Source organism: Anas acuta, chromosome 12 (genome assembly GCF_963932015.1).
Source record: "Anas acuta chromosome 12, bAnaAcu1.1, whole genome shotgun sequence".
NCBI classification, from domain to species: domain Eukaryota; kingdom Metazoa; phylum Chordata; class Aves; order Anseriformes; family Anatidae; genus Anas; species Anas acuta.
In genome coordinates, this window is record NC_088990.1 from 4,543,763 (window position 1) to 4,567,849 (window position 24,087).

General features: G+C 45.2%; 1 protein-coding gene across 24 annotated transcripts in view; it reads left to right on the forward strand.

The window, feature by feature from the left end:
* LOC137863007 (protein FAM169B-like) overlaps positions 1-24,087 on the forward strand; it is a 262,188-nt gene that overhangs the window by 216,309 nt on the left and 21,792 nt on the right. The window contains exons 30-31 of one of the 24 annotated variants that reach the window (XR_011100632.1): positions 4,970-5,095; positions 16,667-16,852. The exons of 21 other annotated variants lie outside the window; for them this stretch is intronic. The gene's annotated coding sequence lies outside the window, so the exon portion shown is untranslated. The remainder of the gene's footprint in view (positions 1-4,969; positions 5,096-16,666; positions 16,853-24,087) is intronic. 2 more of the 24 variants (XR_011100630.1, XR_011100631.1) reach the window with 2 other exon arrangements.

The following is a 24,087-nucleotide window of genomic DNA, read 5'->3' on the forward strand; positions in this document are numbered from 1 at the left end:
CTGTTCCATATAACCCTTTTTCCATACATTAGCAAGTTTCAGGTTAGTTTTGTAGCAAGCCAACAGAATGTGCTTGGACAGATATGCACGTAAGACTATTTGCTAAATTTGCTTACGTACAATGCATGCAATTTCTTGTAACTGATTTTGAAAGTATTATAAGAGGTAAAAAATCAAAATTCCACATCTCCGTCTTTTCCCACGAGTTAGATCCTGTATAAAAATAATTAATTCTCTTTTAGGTATTACATGCCCATTCAAATTTCACCTTCCATTATTTCCTTGCAAGTGCCAACGAGCTAGATAGGGCAAGGAGTGACCGTGGACAGCTGTGTATAAAAAAAATGCACAGAATCAGTGAGAGTTTAGAAGCTTGTATGACTTGAACAATTAGATCACAGAAGATACAGAGAGTAGGAACGCTCAGTCACAGTCAGATGCTACTTGTTCCAGATGTTTCTTTCCCCTTTGATAGGCTTTTTTTTCGGCACAACTCGAAGACCAAAACTTCCTTGTTGAAATTATCATGCGGTGATTGACTGTTTTCTCATCCACCCTTCTTGAGAATACTTTCTTGTGCATGAGACATTTCAACTGACCAACACTGTGAAGTCACAGCATGAATGATGGAATCTACCACACCACTATTTTAGTATCTGATAAGCCGGAAGGAAGGAAGGAACAGCAGATGAACACTCAGACTGTATTAGTGTACGTGTGACTGGATGCATGTGTGTGGGTGTATGTGAGAAAGAGCAAGAGAGATTCAAATGCTTGATTGTCCTTTCTATTCTTTTATTTTGCTCCTTTATTCAGGACTATGTAAGAACTAGTTGCCTTAGCAAGCTAATTAACGTACGAGTTCTCCTGTAAGAGTAAAGAATACAGAAAGAAAGGTCTCACTTGAGCGTGCCCTCAAAGCTGTGATCATCTCTAGCAGTGAGGCTGCGATCAGCTCTTATCCTGAAGGTGAAGGAACTAGAAGAACATCTTTCTGCAGCAGCTGGTAATATCGTAGCTCTGATGGTTAGTTGACTCCTGTGGTCAGATCACTGAATTTAGAAGTATCTGGCAGCTTAAGTTTCTAGACATAATCATTATTGGCAAATCATCTCAGTACACACACTGAAAATAGGCTATCAGGGCTGGAGCCTGTCAGAGGAACTTTTGAAGGTATCGTATGGATCCCAAGTCTGCACACAGAGAAGGACAGCTGATTAACAAGTAATCGTCTTCTGTGGAAGATAACAAGAGAAGTGGTCTTAGCCACTTAGTGACTTCTGCCAAGAACATCTCTTATTTTTCAGGGATCCAAGCTGTAAGTGGGAAGGAAGTGGAAAACGTGGTCAGTGTTTGCTGTCCTCTTCCTACTAAAGACAACTTACGCTGAGCCAACACTCCTAATCATGAGTCATGCACCAGCACTAGGAGGTTGCCAGTTAAACCTTTCTGATCTTAATCAACAGCCTGGCAGTTCCAAGAGCAAACAGTTATTTCTGCTCCTGGAAGAGGGCTTTGAGAAGTGTCTGCCAACAGCTACATCACAAACTGTGGGTTTATTTGAGATTGCTGTACCATAACATCCATTCAGGTATCTTTCTTATCCAGTACCAAACATGACAGACACCACTAGTGACTACACGCTCTATAGTTCAGTGGAATAGCCGTGGGAAAGGCGTTACCTTAACGAGAGCCTCACAAATGCCCTCAACAACAGTTGTGCAAAACATTGTGTAAACCATACGTACTGGCCCAGGGCTCAAAAACAGCATGTAAACCCCATACTGACCTTTGTTCTGCGTGGTCAGGAGGGTTTGCCCATGTACCTGGACATTTATCTGTAAACAGTCAGCTACCTCTGTGGCAGGCATTAGGAAGTAGTTATGGAAGAGGGCAATGTCTACACCTGAAAGCAGGTGGTAGGGGCTCTTTCAGGTTCCACCAAAGCCCTCAGAACATAAGCCCTTCTTGCAGATACTCAGAAACCCTCTTTCTGGCTTTGTTTATAGAGTCAGGACAGGGAAGGATGAGGGACTGTTCCTTTCATTTCCTAGTTCCTGGCCTTTTACCAGTGAGTTCCTTTATCAGTGCTGTGCCAAAAATGCAGCCCTGGAATGGAGTGTGAATTCTCTGTGGTGCTCCCAATCAGCGCAGGAAGGTGACAACTGGGTGTTAGTGACACTCGCTGTCACGTACAGTCTTCTATTGCTTTTATTCTATTACCAGTAATTGAAAGGTCAGCCAAATTTTTCTTAGACAATTAAGTGACATTTACACGTAGGAGATTGCAAGGAGCCAGAGATGCTTTTCCAAATGCTGCTGCAAGCACAGTCTGATATGTCACCACTGCCAAAGCGTTAACACCAGTGAACGTATTTTTAAGTCAGGCTGGACGTGGCACATTCAGAAAAGCCAGCACTGCTACGGTGGCCAAGGACTCTCTAGATGGGTGCATTTTATCTTGGCAGGTGTTTCTTCACACAGTCCTTCAGACAAAGCAGAATCCCCTTGAAGGCCAACAGACCGGTCTTAATACAAGATTATGTATGGAAATGGAAAATCAGAAGTGACAGGAGGACGGCCAAGGTTGGAAATCTGGCCAAGGGGCAGAGTAGGTTGTGTTCGTGGTGGCTGAGGCCCAGCGTGTCCAGGCTCATGCACTGAGTGCTTGCCTCATACAGCCCTTTCCTACAATTACCTTCAGGACGTGGGAAAAGTGTGTCTCATCCCTGGTCGAGGGGCTGGGCTTACAGAATGGTTGTGCAATCTTGAAAGAGGTGTCTCCTCTGTGAGTGGCAGCACAACATCAGCATGTTCCCCCTCGCCTGCTGGGGAGCAGTTTGGGGTACTCCCAGGACAAGGATCTCCGTCCCAGTTCCTAGCCCAACACACAGGGGCTGCAGTCCAGCATGTCACCAACCATCGTGTTCATGCACTGGTAAAGAGAACACTGGAGTGACCTGCTGTTTGCTTCGATATTTGTGTCATGGGTCAGGCTGCAGGAGCTGTTGTGGCTGGTTCCTTACATAAAAGGGATTTTAATCCAGCGCTCCTCAGGCAGCACAGGGCTGCTTGAGGGTGGCTTTGAGTGTTTACAGCTACTGCAGGCTCTGCAAGGAGCACGAGTAGAGAAAAATGGAATTGGTTAGAACATCCCCTCATCCTGCTGTCCCCTGAGGACAGAAGGATTTATAGGGCTTCTTGGCGCCGGCACAATTAGAGTGGCCTTCTGGAAGTGCTTCTCTGGAGGAAGAGCTTCCTACAATTGTAAAGTGTACCCCTCTGCATTTCAGTGACTCTGACTTCAAAGCAAGGTGTTCAGAAATGCTCCTATAAATATCTGACAAAGAGGGAGGATACAGATTTCTCCTGTTGAACCAACTCTGAAGCAGCAACTGCATTATTCATGTGCGGCTCATGGTTTGGTGTTTAGGCTCGATGGAATGAATAACCAGAAAGTGAAAGGGGAATTAACAAACTAATTTGTGTTCTTATTTATGTGCTGCTTTAGCTGTTTCCTACTGTTGGCTGTAACTTGAGGGTTTTGATGGCTTTGTAAAGTGCATCTTTTTTATACTTGGACTGAAAAAACTTGAACTTGAGATGAACCCAAACCTCATACCAGAGTACCTCACACTGAAGGGAAATGCAAGTCTGGATCTGAACTCACCTTTTGTTAGAGCACTCTCGTAAACAGGAATGTGTGTGTTGTGGTGACTCCTCAGCCCTAGCAATTTGCACCAAGCAATGGCGTGGGATTGTATCGCTACAGAAGCACAGAAGCCGTATCCAACGCCTGGAAGACGGTTCCCAGCGCGCCATTTGCTGGACAGTGGCTGGCTGAAGAAGCCTCCCTGGAGGCTACCCGTAGCTCTCAGCACGGTCCCGCAGTGCAGCCGTTAATGACAGCAGATGTGTTGGTGTGAAGCAGATTTTTTCACAGAACCCTTTCTGATTGCTGCTGTTGTTGCCCAGGCTTCGGAAAGGGATGACTTCAGCAGAAAACGGAGATAATGGAATGCTTCATGCCAAGAGGGAATGTAGGGTAAGAGCTGCCATGGATGGGAAGTGGTGTCAGCAGCCTGAGATAACACGAGTGGTTGGTGGGACAGGAAGCAGCTTGGGATCACAGTTGAGCTCTGCTAATGGGAACGCATGCTTTAACTTCTGACAGCGCTACTTGGCTTTTCCTGCTCTTTCCGCATGATTTGCCATGTAGACCCACACATGTCCTTAATAGATGCGTCATGAGGTGTTTATGCTTGATATCAGACTGTTGTGTGTTACAAGAGAAAGGATGATGTCAGGAGTGTTGTAGAAACACATTCAGATAATCTATCTCATAACCAAGTAGCTTGGAGTTCCATGACATGGAGCCTTTTTGCTTGTAACACCAAGGAAGGGTTTGGAGTTTGTAGTATCTGCCCAGAGTTCAGTCCATCTAGTCAAGCCTACCCAATAGCACAAGCTGCTAAGTTTTCCTTGAGTGCTTTAGATCAAACTTAAAGGCCAAGCCACCATTCAGTCATCAAGTACTTTGAGTGCCTAGCACAGGAAGGGAATGGAGGAAAGTACGGCGTTGGCACTGGTAAGGTCTGGGGAGGTGGGGTTTCCCTGTGTGGTCCCACCAAGAAATCAGCCCTGGATGGCAGAAGGCAGAAAACCAAGCACACTCTGAAACACCCCACCTTCTTTCCCTAAAACCTAGTGACCAAAACAACCTTGAACCTGTAAGCATATCCTTGGTGTCACAAGAGAGGACAAGTAGCTCCTGCCTCCCCTTCAAAAAAATGCCCCCACTGATGGAAGCTGACTGACAAACCTGGGGGAAAAAATCCTCTTACATTTACCGGTAACCAGCTGATGCTGCAGGGCACGAAATCTAATTATTGTCTTAGGGCAGAGCCGCACCTTTTATGAGCATGTCCCATTATGGAAGGGAATCTCAGTCTCTCAATTCATTTCCTAGGCCCTGGGGAGACCGGGATGATTGGAGTCACATCGCGCTCCCCCTTCATGTGCATGCAAGCAAAGACTGTCACAAACACTGGATCAGAGCACGTAGCCTAGAAAGACACTGAATTTCATCTTAAAGGTACCGGGAGATGGCAACACCATTATTCTTTCTAGTCACCTCTGATTTTTATTCAGCTAGCTGCAAGGAAATTATGTCTCGATTCAAAGTACAAATGATAATGCTATATTCTAAATAGCAAATTGTTGTTTTGCTGCTTTGTATGGGATCAGATCAAATCATTCACATTGCTGAATGTGGACTTCTCTAGAGATCTAATTTTTCTAGCTATTTTTCTTGCTATTTTTTTCTAGCTACTCTCACAAATGTTTCCTTTGAAAAGTTCAGAATCTTTTATGTCACTTATCATGAGGCCCATTTCCCTAAACCTGGAATTCTGTGTTTAAACTTTACCAGGTGTCTTTTTTAAAGCCATTAGTGAGCTGACCACATTTTTAAAATATTTAAGCATTTATTGGAGAAATTTCTTGTTAACTAGTTCAAGCTGTGATTAAAACAGAAATGAAAAAGCTTGGCTGACAAAAACTGGTTAGGCTTGCATTTCCTTTTAAAAAAAGCACATGAATTCTTAAATGTTAGGACTTATTATCATTTCAGTTACTGCATGTGTATGCATTATCTGTGTGTTATAGACACACGTATATATATGCAGCTATGCATATATGCATAAATATAAAAGAAGAGCACACATAAAACTCACTTGCTACAGTAACTATTGTTGTGGAAGCCAATAATGGTCGGCTAGCAGTGAAAAGCACAGGAGATAAGAACACACTTACTATTAATACTGTTCATTTTTAGAAATGCTCACAATGGGGCTCCTATTTTGACATTTTCTTCTGAAATATGAAGTATTAGGCATTGTCAGAGCCAGGATACCGGTCTAGACGGACTTTTAACTGCCTGGTGTAGTGATTCTTATCTTCCTCTGTAGGGTGAATTAGAATTCTTTGGATCAATGGATGTACACAGTCTTTTCTTGTATCAGAATAACATTACACATCCTCTTGTCATTATAACACACTGGAAGATTATTTTCAATGATAATGACAAGACCACGTCAATCACGGGTCTTTCGTAGTGGGAATTTGCCTCTTATTGCATCTTTCACGTGGCAAAAATTTCCCTTTTTTGTTCTTGAATTACCATTCAGAAGTTGGTAGCCAAATGTTTGGAATTTAAAAATGAGAAAAAGAAAATGTCTCATTTCTGCTGCCAGCAACACTCTAAGTTATACAGGCATTAACTTCTCCTGTGCATCCATGATTATAAAAGTGGCATAGGCGAAGCCTACATTTTGTTCTGCTTAAATATCTGTACAGATCAAAGCTTTTCCCTGATAGACACTATTGTTGAAAAACATTAGTATGCGCTACCTGTATTTTTCCGTGTTCAAAGGAAGCAATCACAGAGCACTTCATTTATTTTACTAAGAGCTCAGTAAATGCTGTGCTGTCGCCATTCTGCAAGGAAGGTATTTTCATGTAGAGGTATTATCATTAACAGATTCTTTTCAAATTCTAGGAAAAGTGTCCTATTTTTATTCGGCATTCAGAAGACTGAACACTTTAAAAAAATGATTGTTTTAAGGCCTTTCATTTCTTTCATGCTTTATTTTATTTTTTTACTTAATTAAGCAAACTGGAAATTGCTTCCTTGTGGACATGTTCTTCTAGGCCCACTGTTAAGACCCTGGACTCAGTATATAACCAATAAAGATGCTGACTAATGGTGTCCTCAGGATCTGAAAAAAAAAGTGGAAACGGCTTACAGATGATGCCAACTGTAAAAAAAGGAAAAAAAAAGCAAAAAAAAAAAAGCAAAAAAAAAAGCACCAAGAAGTTCTCTCTTATAAAGAGCAAAGACTTAGCTCAAATATTGATAGAGACCCCAGTGTAGGTGGCTGAAGTTAGACAATCTGTATCATCTTAGTGTCTCTGGAGGGCAGGGAGCACTTTCAAATGTCTTGGATACTGCCATGCATTCAGAGGTCAATCTCACTATGAAATTTTAGGAATTTAACCCACATTTCCCAATATTAGGGACAGGAGCACAAGTCTTCCTGATACTCAATACAATTTAAATGCCTAAATTGGGAAGATGATTTAGAACTGGACTCTTATCTTTTTGCATTTTCTTTATCTTCATTTTGGTCATTCTGGGTATTTTTTGCTTGGGACTGTTTATCGTTCTAACAAATAACCAATTTAAAAATGACAATTGATTAGCCTCTTCTAAGTCTCCAGTTTTCATACTTTGCTAATCTATAAAACTTCCCAAGAAAAAATGGTGTCTTAATTGCAGCATTTTGCACCTTGACATTAACTGTGTATTTCACTCATGGCCAATTTAAAAATCAAAATAGAAACTTTGTAATAGTCTCCCTTTACAGTTTGGGTTATGAGAAGCTGAGAATTCCCTTAGGCTTGATTGATAAAACATGGCATTTATCCTATTCCTAGGATGATGTTCAGCAAACTTTATGACAGAGGGAAACAGCTGGTAAAGTGGGTTCATGGAAAGGTGAAGGTAATATAGACATAAAAAACAAGAGGATAATGATTTTAAAAGGGATAATAGTTGTAATAACACCATTAACCTTTTGCTTCAAATTATTGAATGTGTGGTCTCTTCAGCAGGCTAATCAAAGGTTTGCATTAACTGCAATGCAAGAGGAAGTGGCAATATACAACCTGAGGTGATTTTTTTCCCTCTTACAATTATTCACTATCAAACTCTTACTGAAAAAAAAAAAAAAAAGGAAAGAAAAACCAACCCTTTGGCTGTTGAAGACCCCTTTCAGTTTTGAAATGAAGATGACTTACTTTCAGAGGAAACAAACTCCAGCTTCCTTCCTGCCTTGTCAGAGCTGGATTTTACAAAGGGAAAAAAAAAAAAGAAATAGATGTTATTTTTTATAGATACATAAAAAATTCAAGTCAGAGATGTAAACAGGCAGCATGATGCTATAGGGCAGACTGTCAGTAAAAGCCGTCTGTGAACTGGCTTTGCCTGTGTGGGACTGCACGGAGGAGGGTCAGCAGCAGGGACTCAGCTCAACGGAGCCGTGTATGGTGGCGTGGGGGACATCCCCTCATGAACCAGGCGCGTTACTGCAGATGTCAGTGATGGCTCACCTGGGCCATGGGGAGCTCCATGCTAGGTCACTCTAGGTGTCTGAGCAGCTAATTGTGCCTGCCTTTTTCGCTTTCATTTTACACGCACGAAGGGCTGGCTGGCAGAGGCAGACTGTGCTCTGACAGTTTGTTCAAATGCTAAAAGGCAAATGCATTGGTGGTGGAAAATTGCCATAGATGATGGAAAAGCTCCTGGTGACTTGATGGGATTATTCAGGAATATGTCCAGTTAGGCAAATCTGCTTTGTCTTATCATTTCCCTGGTGATGAGCTTTATTGTTCACGTAAGGCATCTGAGGTGTGCATCAGAGCACCTTTGGTGGGAAACCTGCGTTCTGTGTGCGGTCACAGAGAGAGAATCACCCAAGTCAGACACCTGCAGCAAGGCCGTCTGATTAGCTTGCAACGTATTGTGTCAATCTAGTATGAAAGGAATAAGTGTAAAAGGAAGTTTGCGCCGCTCCTCACTGACAAAACCCTATACTATTAACAGCCCCCTTCTGTGGAATCAGGGGATGGTGAAAGACTTCAGGAGCAGTGTGGCTTGAATTTGAATTAGCCAGATTGAATTTAAAATCAACAAACTGAAAGGGCCTGAGATAAGAAGTCAGAACATTCAGAGGAAATGAGAACTGTTCCGGGATCTAAAGGTGAAAGAAACACTAAGTCACATTAAAATTATTCAGCAAGAATAGAGACACCTTTTCTTTTCCTCGACACCTTTTCTTAGAAGTCATCTATAATCAGTAACCTTTCCCAGACACTTTGCCATGCTGTTTTTAGTAGCTCAATCCTTTGTTTCAAAACCACCCATTGATTCAGTGCCCTAAGCGAGAAGTAATTAAGGTGGACAGAAATCTTGCCAGCTATATGGATGTATGAGGTGTAGAAGAGCGAAGGACAAAGGGGAGTGAACGAATTTTTCCAAAAAATAGCTCCTGCAACACGTGAGTCCGCTGTAGTATGTTGTTAAATACACGTGCATGGAGATAGCAGCTGTATTCATCTTCCCGTCTATCGATCTGTTTGCTGCCATATACACACATGCTGAGATACATACGTGTGTGTTCCTGGGAGATAATGAACTGTTTAGGCAGTACTTTGTCAGAATATCATTTAAAGAGTTACATCCTTTTAATGCACAGTAGTTTAAGCAAACTCCAAGGTTCTTACTCGGCAATAAACCCATTAAATCATCTTAAATACCATGTCATAATGACAATTTGATGCCACCAGATGTGGCACTAGGGATTTTTTTTTAAATGCTTTCCTGCAGATACAGCTTCCTGAATTTTAAATTCTCTAGCCTGTTTGCACAGCTGTTAGATCATAGAGCTCTGCCATCTTTTTGCCTTGCATCAGTTATTCACTAAATCATGTGTGGTGTGACTACAAGCTCACTACATCTCTAGTGTTCAGGCTCATAGCCACTTCCGTCTCATAAAGGCTGAATAGCTGGGCCATACGGGAGAGGCTGCGTGAGCATTAAAACCCAGGAGCAGGATCCATTCCAGCTGTGGAGCTCCCTCATGGGGACATTTCCGAGATGCAGTCAGAGCACTGCCCCTCATACACCTTTTTTCTCTGGCATCCTGGGTTCGTGAAAAATACAAATGCCTGGCCCTTCCCTCATCTTTTCTCACATTGTCAGCCAAGAAGGCAACCGGAGTGGTAGTACAGTGCCAATTTGACACCAGAGAGCTTTGGGAGAGGGAGCACATCAACAGGATACCAGCAGAGTCCAAAAAAATCACACACAAATATTATTTCACACAAGTGCCTACTTAAATAGTGGAGAAGGATACAAGAGGCTGTGGAAACCTGGAGGCCAACAACAAAAATATACTAAATGAGGAGAAAAAGCATGGGGGATAGATTCTTTCCAGAAACAACGCCTAGCCCACAAAGTACCATGCTTCTGGTTCACAGAAACAGGCAGGGTGTGAGAGAGGTGCGTTGGCAAGGTCTTGGTGTGAGGTCATGAGTTTTGTGCAGTTACGAGTGGTAGCAAGTGGGATCACATTTCAGGCAGAAGCGTTGATGGTGGATTTGGTGCTGTCCTTTAGCAGGTCAAAATCTCTGTCTGTGACCAGGGGATACTGCTGAGCACTCTTCCTGAGAGTGAGAAAAATCAGCACAAAGCACGGAAAGCCCGGCTACCCGTGTGAGCGAAGCAGCCCCTGAACTCTGCCTGAATGTGAGTCCATCCTGCGACAACCCTGAGCTCCTGTCATTGCCAAAGGATTATTCAATCCTGATTTAATGTACGTTAGAAATACTCTCAAAAAGGCTGATTCAAAGCCTGGTGGAAAGATTCCCATTGACTTGCATAGGGTTTTGGTTTGATTTGCTGTTTGGCTTTGGGGCTGAGATGCGAATGTTTGAGCAGCTCTGTACTGAAGAGGGCATGCAATGCTGCCTAGATTACCCTCCAGTGAAGTGTAATACTTGATAACATCAGTAAATACAAAACAGAAACAAAATGACAACAGCGTTTGAGCAGCTTGTGATAGCAAATGAGGTGGAAAAGTTAAATGGATATAGAAAAGGATCCCCAGAGGTTGGATCACAGCATGCTGCTGGTGGGAGCCCGGTTGTTTCTATCCTGCTATCAACATGTGGAGCTCTAAATCTTCTTGAATCGTGGATGAACAGAGATTTGCTCATAGCTACCTTTTCTCTTATTCGTATTGTATAGCCTGTCCTACCAGCAAACAAATAAAACCTTTGTGCCAGCTATAGCAGCAGTTTACATGGAAAACAATGAAGCAATTTCAGGCAAGTATTAAATGTAATTTTGGCTTTTTTTTGCTGTCACTTAGCAGCTCAGAAGAGGCTCTGCACTGATGCGCAGAGACTGGCGTGCGTTACGCAAACTCCTATCACAATCTCATTGACTGTTTGTGGACCCCCATATCTCTCTGTTTCCATCTGTTGTTTTATGTTTTAAGACTAAGTTGTTTGGAGGATGTCCAAATTCCTTTTCCTTCTCCAACTTGGGTGAAGTACCTGCCTGCCTTAGGCTCCTGCTGTAGACACTAGAGAGAGAAGCTTCTCCAGAACGACTCGCTGATGGCCGGGGCGCTCCTTTCTCTCCCTCTCCTCCCCTCCCTCCTTCTGCCCTCTTCCTCTCACCCTCTTCCAGGGATTTTGTAGGGTGCCTGAGTACATTGCCGCAGCTGAGGGCCAAAGTTTGATGGGGTGAGTTTGGGCTGTGCTGCTTTCTTAAGCTGGTGATAACACAGAATTAAGATAAGACAGACTGTAAGGAGTACTAATGTGGGATCCGCCAGTTTCCTGTGGCCCACAAGTGGGCAATGGCAGAGGCTGCCATGTCTCAGTCTAGAAAGTAGCTCGTGGCTGACACAATATTTCAAGAGATAACAAGGGAATTTCGAGCTTATCCAAGAAAATAGAAATGACACAGAATATAAATAAGCAAAACATATAAACCATAAACCCAATCCTATTAAAATTAACTATGTTTTAATTTCTGAAAAGCATGACATGTTGGTGTTAGATGTACTGAGCAGGAAAAGATTACATGCACCATTAAAAGAAAATGTTTTCAAGGGCCCTTTTAAAAAAATTGTATCTATGTTTGCAATTGCCATGTGCAAAATAGAAAAATCAGAGAAGGGGAAAAAAAAACACAACGGCAAGCAGTGGAAATAGCCCATTTTGTGAATTATAGGAAAAAATATACCATCTGTGATTTAGTGCAGTTCCCAAGATCCCATCTGTGATCGAAGCACAGTCCTCGTTGAAGGCTGAATCCCTGAGCCGTTCCATATGATAAAACATTTCTCTTGGAAGATGCTTGGGCTAATGGGTTTGTTTTTCTGGAATATGGCTCTTCTAGATGAGACATAAAACCCTAGAGACCTAAATCTGCCTCCAGTGGCCAACTACAGCTCACATAAGCAGAAGCAGGAGTGAAAGGAGGTCAACGATCTAAGCACCTTTTCTATCAGAATTTCCGTACTACTTTTTGTCAGGCTGGGTTGTTGGGTCTAAGAGGTCTAGATGCTGATTTCATATTCTCTAGCACAAGATGCTGTAGTCACATCATTTAAAAGAGCAGCATCTTCTTAAAAAGTAACACCACTTCTGGCTGCCTCTGTTTTACTGACTATTGCCATGTTTTAAGTCCAGGAGGTAGGCAGGCTAAGGCCTGGGGCTGAACTAGGAAGAGAAGCCCTTTCTCCTTTGACTTCCCAGTGCAGCTCTTTGTGCCTCAGAGGAGTGTGTGTAGTCAGCTATGCTCCCATTTCTCCATGCAGGCAGGTGGAGATGCTGGTCTCCCTGCACGATGAGACCTTGCTGTGCAAATGCAGCTTCAAAGCAGAAGCTACACCTATTTCCTTTTGTTATGGATGTTAGTTTTTCAGCAGAGTGAGAAGGAAAAGGACTTCCCTTGTGCTGGCAGCAGGCTTCAAATGCAGCTGCATGGCTAGAGTCTTCTGATGCCTCTGTAAGCAGCGTCACTGCAACCTGTGTCTTACAGCAAAGGTGGTGTAGCTCTATCAGGCAGTTATATAAATATAACATCTTTCATTGCAGTGCTCTATTAATTACACACACGTACACAGTGGCATGATTTCAGTTACCACTGAAATTTATATCTGAATAATAAATGCGTTCACCTATTTAATTTATGTTTATATTTTCTGCTCTATATAATTATATGCTGATTATACAATTATAGAAAATACTTACCTATTCTGCACAATTATGCTGTTAATGAAATAATGCCCGCAATAGAGCTGTGTGTGTGTTTGCATGTTTATGAAAACACAGCCGCAGTTGGTTGGTTCAGAGTTGTCCGGAGCAAGTTTGGCTCCAGCTGCAGTGAGGTCGCTGCCTGAACAGACGTGGTGCAGTGGACAAGCGTGTCTGTTATCACTCTTATCACCTGAATCTCGTATTACAAAATGTTTTCAGCTTTATTATAACACACCTGCAATAAGGATGTTCATCCAACCCTATTACATGCCTGACTGACCCGGCTCCTGTCCCCCCTCTGCTTGGATGCACTGCACGAGGTGCGCGGACCTCCGAAACGGGACACCCCAGAGTCACCGACCGCCTTACGTTGTGCAGCGTGGGTCAAGCCACCGAGCCCACGTCTGCAGTTGTCTCTGTTGGTTTCAGGACAGACGTTTCATTGTGTGAGTGCAGCCTCAGAGCGGTTTAGGCATTTTTCCAAGCTAGCACAGCCCGCCGCTGCGTGAGCCTGTGAGGGATGGGGCAGATTCATGTCACGGCATGCGATGTTGTGGCACTCGGCTGCAAACTCGCCGAGTACAATTGCAGTTGGCTCTCGTACAGCGCTCTGGTCTGGGTGCTCTCATGCTTGCTGGGGCTTCCTAGTCACTGGTTTTAGTACAGATGAATAAACAAACAAGCAGCAGCCACTGATAGCATCAGCATCTGTGTTTGTACCGATGGCAAGCGAAACGATTCACGCAAGCTAACACAACAAAGCCGCGTCAGAGCTGGGGGCAGGCCGCCTGCCTCCCACCTGCCTTTCCCGGGGATCAGCTGGCTGCCTCCCCAGCACCTCGAGGGAGAAAACAGTTCTGTTCAGCTCAACAAATGCACCGTGGCTTTGCCTCTTCCATATCGTACAGGCCTTGCAGCCAAAGGGTTAAAAAGAAGCGAGTGTGTTTGGCATGCTCTGTGGAGTGCCCGAAGTCTGAACATGAATGACCAAATTGCTTTTTACTTTTTAAATTAAGCCCTCTGTCTGTATGCATGCAGCTAGCACTGCTGTTCCATTAAAGAAAAGAATTTGTTCCCACTCCTGTTTTTAATAGGTAAGACCCTGCAGTTCCGTCTCACAACTTTACTGACACAAGATCTTATTAAAAGCAATCCTCCCCCTCTCCTCCTTGAAATCCGAGCTTCTGATAGCTTCATCCACATTGTGTTTATTTTATATACACAGCTCTGCAGCTGCTGCTTCCTTCTTCTCCGATAAATGACAGCGTAACTGTTGCATCCACTAAAAAAAAGTAAATAAAATTAAATGGGGAAGAACAATACATCTCTGGCAGAGAATAATAACTCTTTTAAGGCACGTATCTAAATTGTACAGCCTGATCTTAATTGTAAGGATAATTCTTTGTTATTTCAAGCAACTTGGAACAGGACAGAAAATGCACGCTCTTGGCAGTACATCCAGAAAGAATTCTTTGGAAACAATGGGGAGAATTCTCCTGAACTGAAAAGAGATTGAAGCGTCTTTATTAGGTTAATAGGGCTATACTCTGTGATGAGGGAAGAATGGAAGAATATGCTGCAATCTGTTGTCTGCTTGGTTTGGAAGCTTTTTCAGCGCAGACAATACTGGATGAGGCCGGGAGTGTTGGGTGCCAGCGTTAGCAGCGAGGCGTCCTGTGCCCAGCCACCTTGGGCGTCTGTGGCTCCCTCCTCAGGGGGACCACGAGCAGGAGCTTTTCCTCATCTGCCCCAGTCCGTGAGCCAGGCTGAGCCGCTGCTGGACTGGTGCCACTGATGTGTGGCCCCCCTCTGGCCCTAGGCACTGCCTGTCTGGTGTCACAGCCGCCGTTTCACTGTCTGTGCTGTTGCTGATGAAGCCACCACCAACAGTGGAGGTCAGCAGCAGCATGGTGGTAGCTGCCAGTGCTGTTTAGCCGTGGCTGTGGGACTAGGATACAATTTCAGGTCTCTAGTCAGTCCTTAGACAAACATCCTTCTGAATGTGCCCATGGTTTGTTGGAGAAGCTGGGAAACAATATTAACCAGAGGCAGAACAAAGCAAGGGCGAGTAACGTGAAATCAAACCACAGGAAAATATTTGCTGGAATCAATTCCTGCAGCAGAAACTGGAATTGTTTTTGAGAATCGTTCAGCTCTTCCTGGAATAAGGGGAAGCTGTGCAGATGTGCAGTCTGCCATTCGGCAGCATGACCGGTTCACAGACTGCAGCAAGTCACTGGAGGGGAGCTAGGGACAGGAGACAGTCGGGTAGCTGGGGAAAAAAGAGGTCCAGTGATCTGATGGAGGGAAGGCTAAGAAATACTTCCAAACAATGAAGCACTGACCTTGGTGAGGAGACAGGAAAGGATGAAAGGATAAAGAAATAATCCAGGTGATGGCTTAAAAATGTAGATATCTTTTATTTAAAAGAAAGAAGAGAGAGAGATAGCTACAAAAGGTGGGAGGTGCGTATCTGTTTTGAAAGCAGCTAAGAAAGACCTTGGGAAAGATCAAGCCAGGCCAAGCGCTGCAGCTCCGTGTGAGTAACAGCAGCTGACAGTCAGTCGAGGTGGAAGCCTTATCAAAAGGATGAAGGGATAATGGCTGTACAAGGAACGAAAAAGGTTACCGAAACAGGTGAAGCAGCACCAGTGGGAGATCTCCCCTGGATCTCAGCTGGGAGATGGCTAGAGGAAGGGGTGAAGGAGGGCATGGGCTCAGCACACGGTGTGACTGTTCCCATGCCACAGCAGGATGCAGCCGTTCTGCCTGCCCACTGGTAGAGCAGCTCTGCCCTGCCTGCGGTGCCCTGCCCCACGTGTGGCAGCGCAGCCTGCACAGCTCCCTGCAAGGTGCCATGGGGCAGAGCTCAGCAGAGGGCCCCAAATGCTAGGAGGATAGATTCCAGCTGTGCTTGCTGCTCCCCGCGCAAAACCTGAGTGCTGAAGGCAATCTTAAGCCTCCTGTGTGTCACGTTTGCCGTGCGTTCAGCGGCAGTTTACCCTTGCACCTAAATAGATAGCAGCAAGTTGTTTACCATGGCCTCAGCCTGGTTTCTTGCCCTGCTTGCAGGGCACTCGCAGGGCTCAGTACTGCCCGGAGGCCTGACTGGGCAGGGGGTGGGGTAAACCTCAGCTTCCTGGAGAGGAGGAGGATGCTCGGGACCATGTTCACGTTCACGTACCTGCTGTGCAAGGCAGGCTGAGGCTGGCTGTGGGTTCCTATTCCAGAGTAGCCTCAGGGGTAAATAAAAGAGGCCACGTTCCCATGAGCGCTGGCCCTCGAACCAGCTACAGCGGGGAAAAGGGCAGCTCCTTGTCCTCAGCTAACCTGGGGAGAAGCGTCTGAGATACCTGGGTGTCTCCCTGCCACTGTTTCAATATGGCAAAAGGAAAATGCTTGTCCCGTGTGCTGCCCGGACCTGCCCCTATACTTGCCTTTTTATCACAGTGCCTTAGAAAGCAAGTGGTCCCATTGCTGAGCACTCCTCCTCGTTGTCCTGGGATTGAACATAGCAGAGCTTGCAGCCCAGCCCTGGGATTCAGAGTGGGCTTAAGTAAAATGAGAGCTTGCATTCCCACAAAACCTTTTTGAAGAGCTTGTCCTCTGCCCAGCTTGTCTGAAGCAGTGGCTGCGTCTTCCCAAGGCATGAGGACGCTCGTGCACATACACGCAGGGTGTGTTTGTTCTCTGGGTGAAGGCTGAGAGCACTGAGCTTGGAGCAGTTTGCTCTGTGGGGCTAGACCACTTTTTCTCTCCTCTGTTGCAGCCTGGCTGTGAGTAACAGCACCACGCTCTGCTCCCTTGTGCCACTGCCTGGCAAATTCCAGGCATGAACTGGGGGCAACATCTGACCTTTTGAAATTATCCATGAAGCACCAGACACAACTCGACAGGGGAGGCAGGAAGGATCTAAATCTGAAGGGGCACCCTCCTGTCCTGATGCTGCACTTTGGTAAGTGGCAGCAAGATCACTGCTGGGTCCGGGTTTGTCTTTTCACTGGGAGGAAGATTTTACGGCTCTTGGAGTGTCTGGCCTAGCAATTAGCATGCTGATGCTCCGTGCATATGCTGCAACTTGAGGCAGAGCACGAAGTCGCTTGACTGATATTAATGTAAGCTAGAGTTCATCATGAACTAATCATGCCACCAGAGATTTATCCTTTGGTGAAGGTGAGAATTTGTCTGGGAACTGACCGGGTTTTTCTCTGCGGACTAAACGCTGAATTAGGACCAATGAGGTGGTGAGGACACGGTGAGCAAAAAGTCTTGCCCTGTGAATGAGGGCAATAAATGAGGTTTCCATGGAGTTGCGTAAGCTGCTAACCTTCCTGGCTGCAAAGTGCCACCTAGTGTTCGCAGCCAGCCCTGCTGGCCTCCGGTCCCCGAGAAATGTGAGTGGCAGGCACACGGCTTAAAAAGCCTGCAAAGGAGTCAGACAAACCTTAATTTTTAAAAACCAGGTAGCATTGGTCTTTAACCCAGGATTGTCGTCAGTGTCTTTAATAGGAAATGTTTCATCTGTGTTAAAAAATGAATCTAGCTCTCGGAAAGGAAAGTACAGACCATGTTGAAGGAGCGTGTTATCTTGAAGCCGACTGTGGAATTTCATGCACAAAATATGTGCCCGATGATGTGTCAGATTTGCACGTGTAGCAAGCATTATGGCATGATGCATGTTGTTTGCATTGCAGCGGTGCCTCTGTGTGCTGATGAGGGAAGAAGATTGGGCTCTGCACACACACACGGGTGCAGGAAGGGCCCTTTCTTGCAAGTTTACAAACCAGCTGCAATGAGTAGGTGAATCCAGGAACAGGCGAGCTTGTTAATAACCATCAGCCTCTGTGTGTAGGTGCATGGAAGTTAATTCTGTACGCAAATCAGCCATGCAATAACAAATGTACTTCATAAACCTTAAATCAGACCTAGCGAAGATGCAGGTTAGCATTTAAAGTCTAAGAACTGGGGAGGGATGATCCACGAGAACGGTTAGAAACTGGAGGCAGAGGGGAGGTAAAAAAGGGCACAAAAATAACTCTGCATTCAGGACTGTATCTGGGGCATCTTTCACACAGGGCTGGGGCTGTCCTGATTGGCCTGGAAATCCTCCTGCCAGATCTGATCACCCCTGAAACCACCCCGAGTGCAGTCCTCAAACACAAAGGTTGTTATTATTATTTGTTGTTATCTGCAAAATGCTGACAGCACTTAGAAGTGCCAGAGGATTCATGCCTTGGGTTTTGCTCTCGCAATGGCCAGGAGCACAGTCTAATTAGCCCAAACAATGTCCATGATAGAGAACAACCCTACTGACAGGGAGCAAATTAGGTCTCTGACCTAGCAAAGCATTTAACCATGTGCCACGTTTTTTAGTACGTGTATCTCTGGATTAAGACCTGGATGATGTAACCTTTTGCTGCCTCTAATTTCTTTGATTGCAGTATGAAGCACAGCCCAACTTGCTGGCTCAGAAATCCTTACATACAGCATTATTCTAAACTGACTCCTTGCATCTGGACAGAGCACCAGGGTTTCCACCCGAACCAGAGGACCTTTGCCATTTACCCTCCCAGAATTTCTGTAGGAAACCCAAGCCCCATATCCAGCCATCCACAGCAGCTGGCTCTGAACTGGTGCTGGCAAGCAACATCTGTGCAGAAACCCAGCGTAGCTTCAGCACATCTGTGCCATGACCGCTGGCCTGACACCTCAGCAGTAATGCAGGCCTTTTCTTGACAGCTGCTCACCTACGGGACACTCGTTCCCTCTGTCCAGTTACACACAAACACATACAAACAACTTTAAAGCTGTCTCAGCAAGAACGACAAATGCTCCTCCTTTCTTTTTGCTCCTTAGTGATCTGCTGAATCAGTCGTGTTCCTTGTCTCACTTCAGTAATAAATGACAACGTAACTACAGCAGCAGTGAAGAACCCGAATGGTTGTGCAAGCTACAGGGCATGGGGAGAAATGCCCAGATTGATCTTCTTGGAGCCTGGGAAGCAGGAGTTGACTCTGAGCAGGGAGTCACCTCGCTGTCTGACCTGTGTGAATTTCTGAGATGACTCCATGGTGATGTGGACATCGTGAAGAGCTGCATGCCCCTCAAGGGAGTTCTGAGTTTAAGGATCCTGGATCTTCTCCTGTGATTGTAGAGGCTTATCCTCTGCGGAACAGACTAGGAGCATGGCTGCTTTCTTCCCAAGCCGCATGATAACCTTTGGTGGTTTCAGGGTGGGTAGAATAAGAGGCTTAAGGAGGAGACTCCAGCTGGAAGTTGGTGGGTGTTACACTTGATCTACTTGCAGCCTTCGGTTTAGAAAGCCTCTGGGAGTGTGTGCCACAAAATACTGTCCTGTACCAGCTCTGTCCCCATACTCGTCATTGGACATCCGAAATCACTGGGCTAGATGGTGTGACCGAACGTCACTGCTCTTATCTCCTACGTCCTACAGGAATTGCAGCCTCTGCAGACCTGCTGTGTGGTTTCCACTGCTTTGACAGGGCATGGTGCCATGGGGGACAAGCCCCCTTCTCTGTCCCTGCCCTGCTGTGATCTGAAAAGTCCTGAAGTTGTACCTGCAGAGAGCACTGCGTGAGCACTGCGTGAAGCTGGCAGATGAGATACCTGCCTGCAGAGCCACTGCACCCCTCTCCGTGTGTGCATCCACGTTGCCTCTCCTACTGAGCTGGGCAGGATATGGTTATAACGCCTGCTGAGTCACAGATTGCTTGGAGCAGATTAGGGTCACCTTAAATTGTGATGCAGAATTAGAACAATGAGGAACCTTATCTGCTCGTGCTATAAATGGCTGTTCCTTCTTTGTTCAGGCCAGAAGTGTCTGGTGATCCCATTCCTGAGCAAACATCTGAACGCAGATTTTCACACAATTCTCAATTAGCAGCGCAAGAGACAAACAGATAAAAGAACACTCCGGAGTTATGGAGAGGCAACCTCAGAGGTTTGCATGTCAGCGTGGCAGCTCCCCTTGCAAGTGGAACCATCAGTTCTTTATTAAAGTCCAAGCGCGATGCAGCATATGCCCAAACAGCACAGAGCGTGCCGAGAAACTTGAACTGGGATTTGTTTATTGTCATGTACCCAGTGCAGCAACATTTGTGCAGATTAGTTTGGAAGATGGGGGGAAAACCCACCCCTCTCTTAATTAGTCACAGCACATTGTGTTTCGTTAGTGCCACCTCTTGGCCAGCAGACTATAGGTTTCCTACAAAGACGAGCATCTTGTGTGATGTGAACGTGTTAAACCTGCTCTGCTCCATGCTGGTGCTCTATGAAGGAGGGAAGCAAATATTGGAAATTGGCATAGAAGAATAGGCTGAAATATTTGTATTTCTTCCTTCCTTTTTTAACAGGCTTTTGCTGTAATGGGCATGGTTGTGATGTAGGATCCTACCAGCTGGTGTGTGCTCAGGCTTTGAATATGATCACACACATACAAAAAAAATCGAGCATTTTCAAGTATAAAAATACCACAGTATTTTTCCCAACACAGAAATAAACTATTAAAGGAAAAGGTTTCCCAATATATGCTCAGTTTAGCTCCTCTAGACTACAGTCCCAACATATCTTTATGGATTTAGAGACCGTATGGTCAGAAACCAGGGAATTTTTTCAGTAATTCTTCTGTCAACTTCAGAACTTTGGGTTGCACAAATTATTATTATTATTATTTTCAGACCATGGTCTACAAATCTCAGGGCTCATGACTTACTTGTGCAGAGTCAGGAAAAGGTAACGAGTACAAACAAGGCAATCTTCAGATTTGCTACCCAAGAGCTGGAACCTCCACAGGAGTATTCAGGAACCTGCAGATTAAGAAAAGTTATACATAACTGCACTAGAGGATGCTCTCCAGATAGGTGCTTACCCTCAAGGTGAGGTTTTCAAGTGACAGATCATCCACTATGTCCTGAGGTAATTGGTGAAAATAGTTAAACTAACTAAACTGAACTAAAACATCCGGATCTGATTTGTAGCTTCCATTTCTAGCCAGAGGTTTTTGCTCCACCTCAATGGTAAACTCTGCTAAGCAGAAATACCTCATTTTTATTTTTATTTTTTTTGAAAGCATGGATGCTATCCTAATTGCCAATTACTGATTAATAAAAGGAACTCAATAATACATCATATAAATACCTTCTAATATGAATTACATGTGGCCCAGCTTTACTGTTTAAGTCCTGCCTCAGTCACTGATTGGAATGGTTTATCCAAGCGCTTATCTTTAAGCCCCAAAATAATCCCACTGAACTCAGCTGTAGAAGGCACCCCTCAGTATTAAAAACCAAATCTCTGGCCATTGCATTTTACAATTTTAAGACCCAGCAACCCGAGTGCTTGCCAACTGCAATCTTTCTTTTCATTTTGGCTTCTCTTGGCCATATTATGTGACTCTAGTTTTACTCATTAAAGTCTCAGATTGTGCTTGTTTTGTTAACAACCATTAGGGCAGGGGTTCTTACTTTTAATTGGCACCATCTGGAAATGAGAAGGAAATGGCTCGGGACGCACGCGAAGACAAGGAAAGGCCTTGCACTTATTCACATGTGCAGAACTTGTCCCATTTGGAACAGCCACATCTGACCTGGGAACCTGCTCGCCCTTTATTTCTGCTGGGGGCAGGAGGGGGCAAGTGTTTTCGTCCAGGAAATCGACAATCCACACTTTGCCAGCAGAACTAGAAAATAATCATTTAAAAACAGAAAGTTGCACAATTCAGGCTGCTCGTGAACTAGGCCTTTTTATGCAAATTGAATATCTTTGTTCCCAGTTTTTTCCAATCTTGCACCACTTGTTCAGCATTTCCTCATTTTCTGGCACTGGTTTCCATAGCTGCATGCAATCACACTCTCACACAGATGCCATTCTGTGTTCAAAGCACTGAATGCTACAGGGCATATTAGTGTTTTTATGCTTCAGATCTATCTTTATGTAACTTCAGAGCTCATTAATATATACCATTTTGTGTGATTAAAAAACAACAACCTGGCACATGAGAAGCTTTGAACAGGAGAATGGATTGCAAGGAAAATGGCTTTCTGCTCATTATGCAGATTTCAGGCTAGACATGAGATGGGCCCAGAGTCGGTGGACTAGGTACCAAGTACTGTGAGGCAGTAATTCCCCAACTGCAGCCGTGCAGACTGTCAAAAGAAACAGGAATAGTCAAATGCTATTTGAAATGTGAAGATTTTCGCATTAGGATTTCATGACAGTGGACGCAAATGAGTGAAAAAATCCTATGGCATTCATCGTAATGCTTTTTACAATCTCAGCAAAAGGCACACTCTTATGCTGTGTGAAAAGCTATAGACTGGATGGAGATGTGCAGGTACAGGAACGATGGCCTCACTCAATATCTAATGAGCACAGACCAGAAGGGTGTAAAAGCGGGCTGTTGGTGAAGTTGCAGCCTGAGATGCTGACTCTAAAAGTGCTCTGCCAAAAATTATTCATATTATGGGGGCCATAGCATAGTTCTTCTCTAGCTGTTGATTTGGGTTTGAAGGAATGATGCTGGCTTTTTTCTGACCATCAGCTCTGACTTTCCAAGCTGCTCTCTGTCTAATGACAGCAGCCTGTCACCTGCTAGCCGAAGCGCAGGCTGCTTTAGCAGTAAAAGCCAGAAGCGATTGCCCCTTTCAGATTCCCTCTCCTTCCAGGACCCCGATGACCTCTCCAAAGAAAGATCAGGCAGCACAAGCCCACATTCTCCTAATTCACCTAAAACCGTAGGTGCATGTGATTCAGATGGCATCGCTCAGCAAAGCAGTGAGACACTTGCCCCATCCTACTTAGGAGTCCATATTTCTAAGGAGCAGCTTTCCAGAAAGGAGTGTACATTGGATGGCTGGGAATCTGCTGTTGTTGCAGCTTGGGCAGTGGTAATGATGTAAAATCTGGTGTATAATCCACCCAATGTTCACTAAAACCCTCCAGAAATGGGCATGCAAATACATTTTTCCTGCCTTAATCCCTGACTTTGTGTTAAGAGGTATGTGACTCGAGTAGCAATGTAGCCTCTGGTCATCTGGAGAGGTAACAGAGAGAGCCACACAAGACACACAATTTGGCTTCCAAACAGCAACTCCACATATTTCCCCAGCTCTGGGCAGCTTTTTGTTCCCCTTTCCTCCTCCCCCTTTTCCTTCTGCACATTAAAAGGAATGTACTGATTATATGGAGCTATGACAGCAAATTGTGACTAATGTATGAAATGAAAATCCGTGCCTGATGGCACGGAGATCTTAGACAGATACTCTGCAATTACTGCCTTGCTACAATTTCTGCTGGGTGTTACTTACTCAAACACAATACCGAGCACAGGCAATTTACTGCAGAGGTCATAAAAAAAAATACCTCATTAAACCCACACCATTTAAGACCAGGTAGTTTCCCAGCTCACGTTTCTGCCTGGTGCAAAGCCGTGGAGGCTGGCTGGGCAGCTGCCCACGGGGAAGATCCCTCTCAGGTGTGAAGGGAAGCAGTGAGAGCGGGCAGGGTGAGTGCTGTGCTGTACGGGAGGGTGCAGAGGCTGGCGAGCTGCAGCCTGCGCCTCTCAGTGCCCCGCAGAAGCAGGGGGATGTAACCGGCTACTGAGAGCGCAGGGGAGATGTGGTGAGGTGTGGAGCCGAGCAAGTCTCTCAAGTAGCCAGAGGTCTTAACTCCCTAGCCATTTCTCTCCCGGGAATTGCAACCCCCCAGAGACTTGGCACGCTCTCCCACGTGATGATCTGTTGAATACTCTGCAAGATGCTGGCCCCAGTTCTCTCTGCAGCAGCATCAGGTGCTCGCAACTGCTGCTCGGAGCAGGCAGGGCCAGTTGGCAGCAGCGCAGGCGTCTCGCAAATGTGCTGATGAAGCACTGACACGGGAGCTGCTGCCAGGGCCCTGCCTGCAGACGGGTGGGCAGGAACCAGAGCTATCTTTGTGCAGTGTAATTTACTGACAGGCCCAGCTGTCCCGTCTCCTGTTTTTAGGTGGTAAATGCTCCACGCAGAGGTGCCACAACTGTGCCAGTCAGGGTGAATCAACCTCTCCAAGCAGCCCCCACTGAGGCATGTTGCCTACCCAGCCAGTGACCCGAGTGGGTATAGATGCCTGGTGTCAGCTGGTTGAGACAGAAGAGGGAAAAGACATTTCCTATCACCAGAGGCTTTTACAGCCCAG